Here is a 15,520-nt window from a genome sequence, read left to right as displayed (position 1 = left end):
CTACAGATGCAGGGTTTTGACACGAGAAGTCAACAATTCCTTTTCTCTCACAACTGCTGCTCATTCTGCTGAGATCTTCTAATGGATTGCTTTGGGTTCAAGGTGTCTGGGCCTAGGATAGCACCCTAATAAGCTCTCATTGCAATGTTTTGTGCTAAAAGACTGTAAGACAATGAGACATAAGAGCAGAATTAGGCCATTCAGCCCACTGAGTCTGCTCCGCCATTCTATATATTATCCCTCTAAACCCCATTTTTCTTGCCTCCCCCACCCCATAACCTTTGACATCCTTATTAATCAAGAACCTATTAATCTCCACTTTAAATGTAACCAATGTCTTGGCCTCACAGCAGTCTTTAGCAATAAACTCCACAAATTCACCAGCCTCTGGCTAAAGAAATTCTTCCCCATCTCTGTTCTAAAGGGATGTCCTTCTGTTCTGAGGCTGAGCTCCCAGGTCTAGACTCCCCCGCTATAGGAAACATCCATTCCATGTTCACTCTGTCCAGACCTTTCAATGTTTGATAGGTTTCAATGAGATTCCCTCTCATTCTCCTAAAATCCAGCGAGTACAGGCCCAGAGCTATCAAACACTCATCATATGTTAACCCTTTCATTCTCAATATCATCCTCTGGCCCCTCTCCAATGCCAGCACATCCTCTCTTTGATAAGGGGCTTAAAACTGTTCAAATACTCTAAAGGGTGGTATGAACACTGCATTGTAAATCTTAGCATTATATCCTTTCTTTTCATCCTCTTGAATGAATGCTAACATTGTATTTGCTTTCTTTACACTCATTCAACCTGCAAGTTAACCTTTATGGTATCCTATATGAGGACTGATACATCTAATTCTAGCTTCTCCCTCATAATATCATATAATATGTGAATTCTTTCATATTATGATCGCTGTCTCCTCAGGGTTCCTTTACCTTAAGCTCGCTAATCAAATCTGGTTCATTTCACAACACCAATCCAGAATTGCCTTTTCTCTAGTGGGATCAACCACAAGATGCTCTAAATGCCATCTTGTAGGCATTCTACAAGTTCCTTCTCTTGGGATCCAGCACCAATCTAATTTTCCTATTCTACCACTATATTGAAATCCCCAATAGCTATTGCAACATTGGTCTTTTAGCATGCATTTTGTATTTCCTGTTGTAAGTTGTACCCCATATCCTGGCTACTGCTCAGAGGCTATAGGATCATTTTACTTCTAGTTTCTTAACTCTACCCACAAAGATTCTACATTTTCTAATCCTATGTTACTTGTTTCTAAGAACTTGAATTTTTACTATCACTTTTTACCATCAGAGTCACCCAACCCTTCAGCCTACCTGCCTGTCCTTTCGATACAATGTGTATAATGTTAAGCTCTCAACTATGATCTTTCAGCCACAACTCAGTGATGCCCATTATGTCTTACCTGTCAATTTCTAACTGTGTTCCAAGATCATCTGCCTTATTCCATATACAGCATGCATTCAAATATAACATCCTCAGTCCATATTCATCATCCGTTTCAATTTTGCCCCCGTGTTACTGGAAGGTAAATTCTTACCCCCTTCTGAAGATTTTGTCTTTTTTACTTATTCTGGAGTCTTTTGAAAACTCTTCTGCACTTCTTCCATTTTACTCCTTCCTCACTTAACCAAACTATTGACTGGTTGAACCTACTATTTAGTTTAAAGACACACTTCGACATCCCACTAACACTAATTTTACCCTATCAGCTGCCTATCTTTCCTCACAGTCTAACTACACACTAATTCTACATGTATACCAACTGCTCCATTCTCTGTCTGATCAGTCCAGCTCCCATTCCTCTGCTAACTTAATTTAATTCCTCCCCAACAGCGCTAGCAAACCTGCCCCCTGAAGTGCAGGTGTAATCCATCTTTTTGTACAGGGTATACTTTCTCCTGAAGAGATCCCAATGATCCAGAAATCTAAAACCTTTCTCCCCGCACCAGTTCCTCAGCCAGGCAACCATCTGCCAGATTATCCTAATGCACGGCACAGGCAGAAACCCAGAGATTACTAATCTGGAGGTTCTGCTTTTCAGTTTCCTAAATAGTTTACTAAGTTCACTCTTCAGGACCTCATGCCTTTTCCTATCTATATTATTGGAATCAATATGTACCATGATTTCTCACTGCTCACCTTCCCCCTTTAGAATGCTGTTGACGCAATCTCTGACTCTGACATCTGTGAGACAACACAGCACCCAGTTATCTCTTTCACATCCACAGAACTTCCTGTCTGCTCCTCTAACAATTGAATTTATCATCACTGCCCTCATTTTCTCCCCCTTCCCTTCTGAACATCAGAGACGGACCCTTTGATGTTTTTGCTGGCAAAAATGTAACATGATTAGAAACCAAACCCAGCCTAGGCATTACTGTTGAGTCAAACTTGGTAATTCTATCGATGATAGAGAGTAGATTGAGTTAAAGTGATTTATTTTATTTGTAGACATGACATATCTGGGCAGATGTTGTATTTCTGGGTGAAAGGTAGTGCTGTAACTGTACTAGAACAATTTGGCTTGAAGTGCAGCTAGTTTTGGAGACTCCAGAAACTCCCATAGTCTTCAGTATATTTGGTCATCTTCCTCATCGTGACATCACACAGAGTATACACGTAAAGATGAGGTCAAGTATGTTTACTCCTAGTTTTGGTTCTTTGGCCATCTGACACAGATCCAGACAGAAGTTACATCCAGGATTCTGAAAGTGTAGTCCCTGTTGGTATTCCTAGAGCATGTTTGGTGATTCCTCTTCATGAACCTGTCCTAATTTCTTTTCAATGTTACAGTTGTATTTTCCTCCACCGCTTCCACTGGAAGTTCACTTCATATAACCACCACCCTCTGTAAGAAAAACCTTTTTTATTGGATCACCTTTAAATTTCTCCCCCTCATTTAAACCTTTAGTTTAGACTTCTACACCTTAGGACAAATGTTCTGACAATCTACCAAATTCTGCTGTCATGATTTTTATAAGGTCATCCTTCAGTCTCTTGCAATCCACTGAGAATAACTGTAGACTGAACAATCTCTCCTTAAATCTACAGCTCTCTATCCTAGGCAACATCTTGATGAATCTCTTTCTAATGCTATTGTATCCTTCCTGTACACAGCACTCCAAGTGCAACCTCACCAATATTTAGTCCAACTGCAACGTGACATCATAGCTCTTATACTCAGTGCATTGGCTTATGCAGGCAAGCATGCCAAATGCCTATCCATCTATGTCACCATTTACAGGAAACTATGAACCAGTATGCCTATTTCCCTTGACATATCAACACACCAAGGGAAATTGGCACACAGGTTCATAGCATGGTTATATTCATACAGTTTCATAGCTTGATTAAATTGATGGTTTTGCTGACAAGAACGTAACCAAAGAGTTTGGCTGTGTCTCATATGGAGCCAGTGATCATTAATGGAGAATGTGTGGAGCAGGTTAAGACCTACAAGTATCTGGGAGTACAGTTGGACGAGAAGCTAGACTGGACTGCCAACACAGATGCCTTGTGCAGGAAGGCACAGAGTCGACTGTACTTCCTTAGAAGGTTGGCGTCATTCAATGTCTGCAGTGAGATGCTGAAGATGTTCTATAGGTCAGTTGTTGAGAGCGCCCTCTTCTTTGTGGTGGCGTGTTGGGGAGGAAGCATTAAGAAGAAGGACGCCTCACGTCTTAATAAGCTGATAAGGAAGGCGGGCTCTGTCGTGGGCAAAGTACTGGAGAGTTTAACATCGGTAGCTGAGCGAAGGGCGCTGAGTAGGCTACGGTCAATTATGGAAAACCCTGAACATCCTCTACATAGCACCATCCAGAGACAGAGAAGCAGTTTCAGCGACAGGTTACTGTCGATGCAATGCTCCTCAGACAGGATGAAGAGGTCAATACTCCCCAATGCCATTAGGCTTTACAATTCAACTGCCAGGACTTAAGAACTTTTTTTTAAAGCTATTATTAATGCTTTTTGAGTTAGTGATTTAGATGCATATCATATTATTACTGAGTTAAGTATTGTATGTAATTAGTTTTTGCTACAACAAGTGTATGGGACATTGGAAAAAATGTTGAATTTCCCCATGGGGATGAATAAAGTATCTATCTATCTATCTATCTATCTATCTTGGGAGGAGGGAGAAAGGAGTGCCATGACGATACACTCAGTGATTAAAGGAGCAGAGAGGAGATGATGTGAATGTCACAGATAACAAGGTAACAACTTCAGTTTCAGAAACCTGCAATTCCTAAAATATGTTAATATCTGCTGTCCCAAAATGCATTACCTCACACTTACCTGATTAAATTCCATTTGCCCAAATTTCCAACGTATTCCAAGGGAATTATCATGAACTACATGCAGTTTTCTTAACAATGAAGAGGAATTAGTAGCACACATAAAAGAAACTGGCTCTATCTCATAATCGTTTCAATGACATGGCTGTAAAGTAAAACTTTTAGAAGGAGGTGAAGTATTAAAGAATGGGATAAAGACAGTTAAGACCAAGGACCTTGGCTCATGAAATTATGCTGCAGAATTGGAAAGATGGACTGATTGGTAGGTAAATTGCCTCTAGTTCAAATGGTTGGGGAGTTGATGGATGGGAGCAAAAATAGATCACAGAAGAATCATTGGTGGGGAGGGAGTGGAAATGAGACTGAAGGGATTTCTATGAAAGTTAGCAAATCCTTTATAGGCTTAATAACCTCCTTCATTGATGAAAGGAAGATATGAGAAATTATCTTTGTTCTAAAACATCAAATTAGTAGTCAAGTTTTTGGTCATCATGTAGTTAGAATTTGAATTCTTAAGAAAGGCAAGAAATCACTTGTGGAAAATAATATAAAGCCCCTAATGTGTGGAACAGAATGTAAATGGAGAAATAAAGGAGCTTGTCGATAAAGATACAGCAATATCAAGAAGTGCATTTAAAATGCACCAAGACCTAAATAAAATCACATGGGCAAATGTAACCAAGTGCAAAGTTTTATAGTGTGTTTTCAGAACAGTTCCTAAGAAAAACATGTCCTGGAAGCAACCAGAGAGTAAGTTATACTGGATTTTTTTTTATTAAACAAAATATACTTTATTCAAAAATAAAATTATGTACAATAAACCATTCAATGACTCTCAATCCTTTACAAATGTTTCCATTATGGTTTTTACATTTCCACACTCTTTGCCACCCAGGTGGCACTCTGTTATTCCATATTTACATACCCCTGTTGAGGGGTATACAATCCGCCCCCCCCCCCCCCCACACACCTCAACTCCTGCGGGGGAAGAACCCTAAGCTGTGGTCCTTCTCCACTGGGCTCTTGCAGTGACTGCACCGAGTTTGAGTGCGTCCCTCAGCACGTACTCCTGCAGCCGAGAATGTGCCAGTCGGCAGCATTCCCCCACGGACATCTCCGTGTGCTGGTAGACCATCAAGTTTCGGGCCGACCAAAGAGCGTCTTTCACTGAGTTGATGATCTGCCAGCAGCACCGGATGTTGGTCTCCAGGATTTGGTATTGTGAAATAATGCAATAAGATTAATGTCCTCATTGCCACAGCACTTCCGTGTAGCAGCCTTTGTGTCATGGAACCTTACTCTCATTTAGGGGAGAGAGAAATGAGTCTCAGACTAATATTGCAAAATTAAATACAGGGAATTATAGATAAAATGACTGACAAATTAGGTTAAAGTAATAATCAGTTGAGTTGCATTAGCAGACAATAAAGCTGTTCATTCAAAACACTCAGAATAAATACATTCCAATGTGAAAAGTTAAATCCAGAGACAGAACAGACCATTTGTATTTAACTGAAACTGTTAAATGTGGCATCAAAATATGTTTATAATTGCCCAAAGATGTAGCAGGTTAGAAAATGGTTAAAAACAGCAATGGATTACTGCAAATTTAAGAAAATGAACAAATCATCCAGTAAATGAATCTAGAGAACTAATAATGGAAAGGAAGAGATGGCAAATGAGCAAAGCAAATGTAATCCCTGGTTCACATTTTTACTGTTATGCTGTATGTATTTCCTTTTGGCACTTCTATACAAGCAGTCTGTTCTGTTTTCATGTTTGTCTGGGTTACTGTTGAAGATAACAAAGAGGAGAAATGTATGTCACCAATTAGGATGGTCGAATTGAAGAAGAGGTTTCTCTGGTGAGAGACAATAAGGTTGGGCTTGGAGCTTTTGTTTGAGAGGAACTGAAGAGACAAGATGTTGGGGAGAACCGGTCGTAACGTACGATCCGGTGGGTGACCCGTTTGTTTGAGATGGAATGCGCGCGACATTCGGAAGGAGGTGTGGGCTTTCACGTTGACCGAGGGCCCAGCGCGAGTGACAGAGAAGTTCAAGATGAGCTCCAACTTGTGCACTTTTGTCTGTTTAGTTAGAATGGGCCCTTTTCTTTTTTGTTGTTCTTTACTAATCCTTTAGCTAAGATGCATAAATATAATTCCTTTAATCATATGCAGTGTACTGTCTGTTATTTTGCAGCATTAAGTTGTAACAGGGTAGCAAATGACACAGCATCCACACAAACTGGGCTTCTGGGTGGAATCGAGCATGCCTGAATCTCATGAGTTTGATGAGGCCGGAGGTTGTCTTCCCTAGACTTATGCAGCCGAGGAAACCAGGGTGTTTCATTGTGGGAGTATTGTCTGGGATTGATTTCGTTGGATGCTGTGTGATTGCCCTGAGCACTGATCCAGTGGGTTGTGTGTTTAAGTCTGTGTAAAACTATTGTTTGGTAAATGATTACGATACGTGGTTATGGCTGCTGCAGGTGGCGGCGGGCAAAGACTTTTTTCTAGTTCAGACTAGCACTGACATAATGGCAGTAGAACTGTCTGGTACTCTGGGTCCTACGAGGGGGGGCTGTTGGCTGGCCATACTTTCCGGGAGGAGGGGAGTGAAGGCGGGCATGCCAAATTGGAAGCCGGGCTTCCCGTGGCTGGGGGCAGAGTCTTTAAAGACAAGTTGCTCTCATTTCTACAGAACGAGGGGAAGGAGTGGTTTGATGTAGAAGGTCTAATGAGTCCTGCAGTGAGGGCTGAGCATTCAGAGATGGTCGCAGCCCTTTACCTCCCTGGCAAGTATATGGCAAAATGCCTAGTTTCAGTCCCAGCTATTGTAGGCTCAGCCTGTTCTTAGGAATGAATCCCACCCCAAAGGGGAAGAGTAGGATGAGAAAATGGGGGTGTGGTATATGCCACCTTTTGCTAACTCTCCACTAATTGAGGAAGTGATTCCCAAGCCTTCTCATGCTGAGGCGAGTGAAATCGGGTGACTATCTGTGGACAGGCAGGTTTGCAGCTGGACCATGCTGGGCTCGAAAGTAACTGGGAATGAAGCTGAGCTCAGCCACGTGGCAGAGGGGCCTGAGTTGCTGGAAGGCACAAGCGATAGACAGGGGGGAGACCCGACACGTGAATCAGAAGTATCCCAAGGAATGTCTGAAACTGAAGACGTAGATGATGAGATATGGAGGTCTCAAAGAGTCAGGAGACCCCCAGATAGGCTGGCCTATGTAGAACTGGGGGAACAGAAGATTGCGACTATCCCCCAGTGAGATATGTCACTACTATTTACAAATGGATTGGATGTTTTGATATCACAAACTTCCTTTGAAAACGGTGTTAATAATGACGCGATGACAAATTATTTCAAAGTCATGAGGACATGGCTACTTCGGTGGAAGAAGAGTGTAATCCCTGGTTCACATTTTTACTGTTATGCTGTATGCATTTCATTTTGGCAGCTCTGTAAGACCAGCCTGTTCTGTTTTCATGTTTGTTTGGATTATTGTTGAAGATGAGAGATGGGAGAAATATGTGCCATCCAATTAGGATGGTCGAATTAAGGGGAGGTTGGTCTTGGAGCTTTTGTTCGAGAGGAGATGAAGAGAGAAGACATTAGGGAGAACCATTCATAACATACAATCCGGTGGGAGACCTGTTTGTTCAAGATGGATTATGAGTGACGTTTGGAAGGTGGCCCAGAATATGAGTGACAGAAAAGTTCAAAATGAGCTCCAACTTGTGCACATTTAACTGTTTAATTGGAATGGGCCCTTTTTGTTATTCTTTACTAACCTTTTAGTTGACATTCATAAATATAATTCCTTTAATCGTATGCAGTGTACTGTCTGTTATTTCGTAGCATAAAGTTGTAACAGGGTAGAACATGACACAGCATCCACACAAACCGGGCTTTGGGGTGGGATCGAGCGTGCCTCAATTTCACAAGTTTGCCGGGGCCAGTGGTTGTCTTCTCTAGACTTACACAGCCAAGGAAACCAGGGTGTTTCACAAATATTTTGCATTAATCTTCACTCGAGAGAGTGTAAGAAACATCCCAGAAATGGCTGGAAATCCAGAATTGAAATTGAGAGGAGATTTGATAGAGGTATACAAAATATTGAGGAGGTATTGATAGGTAAATGCAAGCATGTTTTTTCCACTGAGGGAGTGTGGGACTACAACCAGAGGTCATGGGTTAAGGGTGAAAGGTGAAAAATTTAAGTGGAACATGAGGGGAAACTTCTTCACTCAGAGGGTCGTGAGAGTGTGGAATTAGCTGCCAGCACAACACTTGATTTCAATGTTTAAGAGAAGTTTGGATAGGTACATGGATAGTAGGGATATGGAGAGCCATGGTCCTGATGCAGGATGGGAGTATGCAATTTAAATGTTTTTGACATGGGCTAGATGGGTTGAATGGTCTGTTTCTGTGCTGTATTTCTCTATGACTCTAACTGAAAGGGATTGAGAGGAACTTGGGGGAATTACCATCACCAGGGGAGTGGTGCAAAGTAAATTGTATTTAGAATTGTACTTGAGACGTATGAAGCTGTAGGGTGAGAAGTCTGGAGTCAGGTAGTTAACCTCTTTCTAAATCATAGGAGACATCTATTCCTCACCTATCACCCTACCAGCCTACAGATCCAACGCATAATCCTCCGTAACTTCTGCCACCTCCTACGTGATCCCACCACCAACCATATCTTCCCCTCCCCCCCACTCTCGGCTTTCCGCAGGGGGATTGCTCCCTACGCAACTCCCTTGTCCATTCATCCCCCCCATCCCTCCCCACGGACCTCCCTCCGGTAACTCACACCTGCCCCCACACTTCTTCCCTCACCACCATCCCAGGCCCCAGACAGTCATTTCAGGTGAGGCACCACTTCACCTGCGAGTCAACTGGGGTGATATACTGTATCCGGTGCTCCCGATGTGGCCATTTATACATTGGGGAGACCCGCCGCAGACTGGGAGACCGTTTCGCCGAACACTGGCACTCAGTCCTCCAGCAGTGGTGGGATCTCCCTGTGGCCACACACTTCAATTCCACAGACCACTCCCACTCCGACATGTCTGTCCATGGCCTCCTCTACCGTCAAGATGAGGCCACACGCAGGTCGATGGAGCAATACCTTATCTCCCGCCTAGGTAGCCTCCTATCTGCTGGCATGAACATTCAAATCACAGACCTCCGTTGATACCCCTGCCCCCCCCCCCCTTACCCCATCCCTATCTATTATTTTAGTCAGGATCTCTTTCTCTCTCTTTTTGCCCCCTCACTATAATCTCTCCCCCCAGCCTTACCTTTCTTTCTCTTTTATTTCCCATAATTCTCCACCTTCCCCCTAGCCCATTTCCCTCCAGCCTATCACTTCCCAGCTCTCTTCTTCATCCCTCCCCCCACTTCTTATCGCTCCTTGACCATCCCATGTTACTTCACTCCTGATGAAGGGTTTCGGCCTGAAACATCATTATTACCTCCTCCCATAGATGCTGTCTGGCCTGCTGAGTTCTGCCAGCATTTCGTGTTTTTTAAATTTTATTTCCAGCATCTGCAGATTCACTCGTGAGACATCTATTGAATGGTTTCTTGATCGAAACATATACAATACTGAGAGGTTTTGACTGGGTGGATATAGAGAGATGTTACCAATGAGCAGTATTCATTCAGGTTTATTGGTTATATCCCTTAGCTTCACAACTGGAATATCCCCTGGACCCTGAAGGGATCTGCTCTTTGTCTATTTACCCTTTTATTTCTCACATATGGTATTTAAAAATGTATTTGGGACTATCTTCAATCCTATTTGCCAATCATGTCATAGTACTTTTCTTATATTCTCTCTCCTCCATCCCCCATAAATCTCATATGGATATGGAAGGTCTTATCAAGGAAAGGTGGGAAGCACATGTCAGGTATAAGAAGTTACTATCAAATGAATCATTTGAGGTTTATTGGGGATAGAAGAGAAAATTTAAGAAGTCGGGACGTCAGAAAGGAGCCATGAAGTTGTATTAAGAAGGATTCTATAACCTTTCATAAAGGAAGTATACTTGAAAGAAGAAGTGAGGAAGGAATAGATCTTCTCAGGACCAGAGTGATAATCTATGCAAAGAGCCAGAGGATGTGAGCAAGATTCAAAATGATTACTGGTCATCAGTATTCACAAAGGAGAAGGATAGGGAGGCTGGAAAGTTAAGGGAGGGGTGTGCCGATATGCTGGATCTTATCTGTATTAGGAAGGTGGATGCATCATAAACATTGGTACATATTATAGAACAGAGAACATAGAATAGTACAGCACATTACAGGCCCTTCAGCCCACAATGTTGTGCCGACCCTCAAACCCTGCCTCCCATATAACCCCCCACCTTAAATTCCTCCATATACCTGTCTAGTAGTCTCTTAAACTTCACTAGTGTGTCTGCCTCCACCACTGACTCAGGCAGTGCATTCCATGCACCAATCATTCTCTGAGTGAAAAACCTTCCTCTAATATCCCCCTTGAAATTCCCTCCCTTTACCTTAAAGCCATGTCCTCTTGTACTGAGCAGTGGTGCCCTGGGGAAGAGGCGCTGGCTGTCCACTCTGTCTATTCCTCTTAATATCTTGTACACCTCTATCATGTTTCCTCTCATCCTCCTTCTCTCCAAAGAGTAAAGCCCTAGCTCCCTCAATCTCTGATCATAATCCATACTCTCTAAACCAGGCAGCATCCTAGCAAATCTCCTCTGTACCCTTTCCAATGCTTCCACTTCCTTCCGATACTGAGGTGACCAGAACTGGACACAGTACTCCAAGTGTGGCCTAAATAGAGTATTATAGAGCTGCATCATTATATCGCGTTTCTTAAACTTTATCCCTGGACTTATAAAAGCTAACACCCTATAAGCTTTCTTAACTACCCTATCTACCTGTGAGGCAACTTTCAGGGATCTGTGGACATGTACCCCCAGATCCCTCTGCTCCTCCACACTACCATGTATCCTGCCATTTGCTTTGTACTCTGCCTTGAAGTTTGTCCTTCCAAAGTGTACCACCTCACACTTCTCCGGGTTGTACTCCCATCTGCCACTTCTCAGCCTACTTCTGCATCCTGTCAATGTCTCTCTGCAATCTTCGACAATCTTCTGCACTATCTACAACACCACCAATCTTTGTGTCATCTGTAAACTTGCCAACCCACCCTTCTACCCCCACATCCAGGTCGTTAATAAAAATCAGAAAAAGTAGAGGTCCCAGAACAGATCCTTGTGGGACACCACTAGTCACAATCCTCCAATCTGAATGTACTCCCTCCACCACAACCCTCTGAAGCCAATTCTGAATCCACCTTGCCAAACTTCCCTGGATCCCATGCCTTCTGACTTTCTGAATAAGCCTACCATGTGGAGCCTTGTCAAATGCCTTACTAAAATCCATGTAGATCACATACACTGCACTACCCTCCTCTATATGCCTGGTCACCTCCTCAAAGAACTCTATCAGGCTTGTTAGACACGATCTGCCCTTCACAAAGCCATGCTGACTGTCCCTGATCAGACCATGATTCTCTAAATGCCCATAGATCCTATTTCTAAGAATCTTTTCCAACAGCTTTCCCACCACAGACGTAAGGCTCACTGGTCTATAATTACCTGGACTATCCCTACTACCTTTTTTGAACAAGGGGACAACATTCGCCTCCCTCCAATCCTCTGGTACCATTCCCGTGGACAACGAGGACATAAAGATCCTAGCCAGAGGTTCAGCAATCTCTTCCCTCGCTTCGTGGAGCAGTCTGGGGAATATTCCGTCAGGCCCCGGGGACTTATCCGTCCTAATGTATTTTAACAACTCCAACACCTCCTCTCCCTTAATATCAACATGCTCCAGAACATCAACCTCACTCATATTGTCCTCACCGTCATCAAGTTCCCTCTCAGTGGTGAATACTGAAGAGAAGTATTCATTGAGGACCTCGCTCACTTCCACAGCCTCCAGGCACATCTTCCCACTTTTATCTCTAATTGGTCCTACCTTCACTCCTGTCATCCTTTTGTTCTTCACATAATTGAAGAATGCCTTGGAGTTTTCCTTTACCCTACTCGCCAAGTCCTTCTCATGCCCCCTTCTTGCTCTTCTCAGCCCCTTCTTAAGCTCCTTTCTTGCTACTCTATATTCCTCAATAGACCCATCTGATCCTTGCTTCCTAAACCTCATGTATGCTGCCTTCTTCCACCTGACTAGATTTTCCACTTCACTTGTCGCCCATGGTTCCTTCACCCTACCATTCTTTATCTTCCTCACCGGGACAAATTTATCCCTAACATCCTGCAAGATATCCCTAAACATCGACCACATGTCCATAGTACATTTCCCTGCAAAAACATCATCCCAATCCACACCCACAAATTCTAGCCTTATAGCCTCATAATTTGCCCTTCCCCAATTAAAAATTTTTCTGTCCTCTCTGATTCTATCCTTTTCCATGATAATGCTAAAGGTCAGAGAGCGGTGATCACTGTCCCCCAGATGCTCACCCACTGACAGATCTGTGACCTGACCCGGTTCGTTACCTAATACTAGATCTAGTATGGCATTCCCCCTAGTCGGCCTGTCAACATGCTGTGACAGGAATCCATCCTGGACACACTTAACAAACTCTGCCCCATCTAAACCCTTGGAACTAATCAAGTACCAATCGATATTAGGGAAGTTAAAGTCACCCATGATAACAACCCTTTTATTTTTACACCTTTTCAAAATCTGCCTCCCAATCTGCTCCTCGGTATCTCTGCTGCTACCAGGGGGCCTATAGAATACCCACAGTAGAGTAACTGCTCCCTTCCTGTTCCTGACTTCCACCCATACTGACTCAGAAGAGGATCCTGCTACATTACCCACCCTTTCTGCAGCTGTAATAGCTGACCAGTAATGCCACCCCTCCTCCCCCCCCCCCCCCCATCCCTTTTAAAGCACTGAAATCCAGGAATATTGAGAATCCATTCCTGCCCTGGTGCCAGCCAAGTCTCCGTAATGGCCACTACATCATAATTCCATGAATGTATCCAAGCTCTCAGTTCATCACCTTTGTTCCTGATGCTTCTTGCATTGAAGTACACACACTTTAGCCCTTCTACCTTACTACCTTTATACCCTTTATTCTGCTGCTCTTTCCTCAAAGCCTCTCTATATGTTAGATCTGGCTTTCCTCCATGAACTGCTTTCACTGCCCTATCGCTCTGGGTCCCATCCCCCTTGGAAATTAGTTTAAACCCTCCCAAACTATGCTAGCAAACCTACCAGCAAGGATATTGCTCTCCCTCGAGTTCAGGTCCAACCCATCCAATCTGTACAGGTCCCACCTTCCCCAGAAGAGATCCCAATGGCCTGAGGGGGTCCATCCCAGGATGCTAAGAAAATCGTTGGAGCTCTGACAAAGATTTTCATACCTTCCTTTTTCACAGATGAGGTACAGAAAGAATGGAGGACTGCTCCTGTGTCTCCCTGCCCAGAAAAGGACAGCATGAATAAGCCTGAAAAGTGTAGGCCTGTGAGTGATATGACAGTGGTAGGGAACTTGTTGAAAAAGATTCAAAGGGGTAGAGTGATGTTCACTTGGAAACACAGTTTTGTGCTGATCTCTCACAAATGTGATTAAGTTGTTTTAGGAGATTAACAAGGCGATAGATAAAGACAGGGTAGTAGAAGCTATCTCTATCATCTTCAGCAAATCTTTTCACAAGATCTCACATGGTAAGGTGGGACAATTGTTATTTGTAATATACTGTACATATATATAAATGATGAGGAGGTGAAAACAGTAAATATAATGAGTAACTTTGCAGAAGACATGAAAATTGGTAGAGTCATAAAGAGCAAAGAAGGTTGTTTAGTTACACAGCTGGATAAGAATCAGCAGAAAGGTTGGATGAAGTGATAGCAGCTGAAATGTAATCATAAACAGAGAGAGGAAATGGACTTTGGGGGGTCAAATAGCAAAGATTTTGGAGTGCTGATGTACAGAGAAATGTTGAGAAATCCATCACTCTCTGAAAATGGTGACATGTGGTAAGTGGGTAGTGTAATTATAAAAGCATTTAATAGGTTTTCCTTCATATGCTGAGGCACAATGAGTATAAATTGTGTCATCATGTTGCAGTTGTACAAAACATTGGTCAGACTGTATTTAGGATATTGGGTACAGATTTGGTTGTCACACTTCAGGAGGAATGTGATAGCAATAGAGAGTGTTAAAGAGATTGTTGGGATTGAAGAACATGTTGGGATGCTGTCTGGGATGGAGGGCTGTCGTTACAAGGAGTATTTGAATAGGCCAAGCTTTTTCTACAAAACCATAAGACATAGGAGCAGAATTAGGCCAGTCGACCCACCACGTCTGCTCCACAATTCAATTATGACTAATTCATTTTCCCTCACAACCCCATTTCCCATAATTTTTAATATTCTAATTAATCAAGAACCTATCAAACTCTGCTTTAAATAACCTAATGACTTAACCTCCACAGCCATCTGTAGCAATGAATTCCACAAGTTATATTTGAAAAGGATATCGTTATTGTACTCTTTGGTCCTGGACCCTCCACTGGAAACACCCCATCCATGTCCACACTATCAATATTCAGTAGATTTCAGTAGTGCTAATGATCCCTGAGAACTGTTTCAACATTGTACAAAACATGTTTAAAATCTATGCTAGAATGGAATCATGCACTGATTGTTTCCTGTAAGGAAACTTACAGCTGCTGCTCATTGCCATCTTTGAATGGGAATTGGAATTGGTTTTGAGTCACATGCACTAAGGTACACGGAAATGCTTGTCTTGCATACCGCTTATATAGGTCAGATCATTACACGGTGCATTGAGGTAAAATAATGCAGAATAAAGTGTACAGCTACAAAGAAAATGCAGTGCAGTTAAGCAATAAGGTGCAAAATCATAACAAGGTAGATAATGAGATCAAAAGTGCTACTTATTGTACTGGGAGACTACTTAATAGTCTTATGAAAGCAGGGTAGAAACTGTCCTTAAGTCTGCACTAGACGCTTTCAGTTAGTGTTGAAAGAACTCAAACAGCTACAGAAAAAGCTGTATATAGGGGAGGGGACCCAATACTTTCCTCTGCATCTGGTCTGTGCCAAATCACTGAGGGATGTGAGCTCATCAAGGGGCCAGAGACTGCAGCACA

The sequence above is a fragment of the Hemitrygon akajei genome, chromosome 3 (genome assembly GCF_048418815.1).
Source record: "Hemitrygon akajei chromosome 3, sHemAka1.3, whole genome shotgun sequence".
In the NCBI taxonomy this organism is placed as follows: Eukaryota; Metazoa; Chordata; class Chondrichthyes; order Myliobatiformes; family Dasyatidae; genus Hemitrygon; species Hemitrygon akajei.
Note: the sequence above shows the minus strand (reverse complement) of the source record.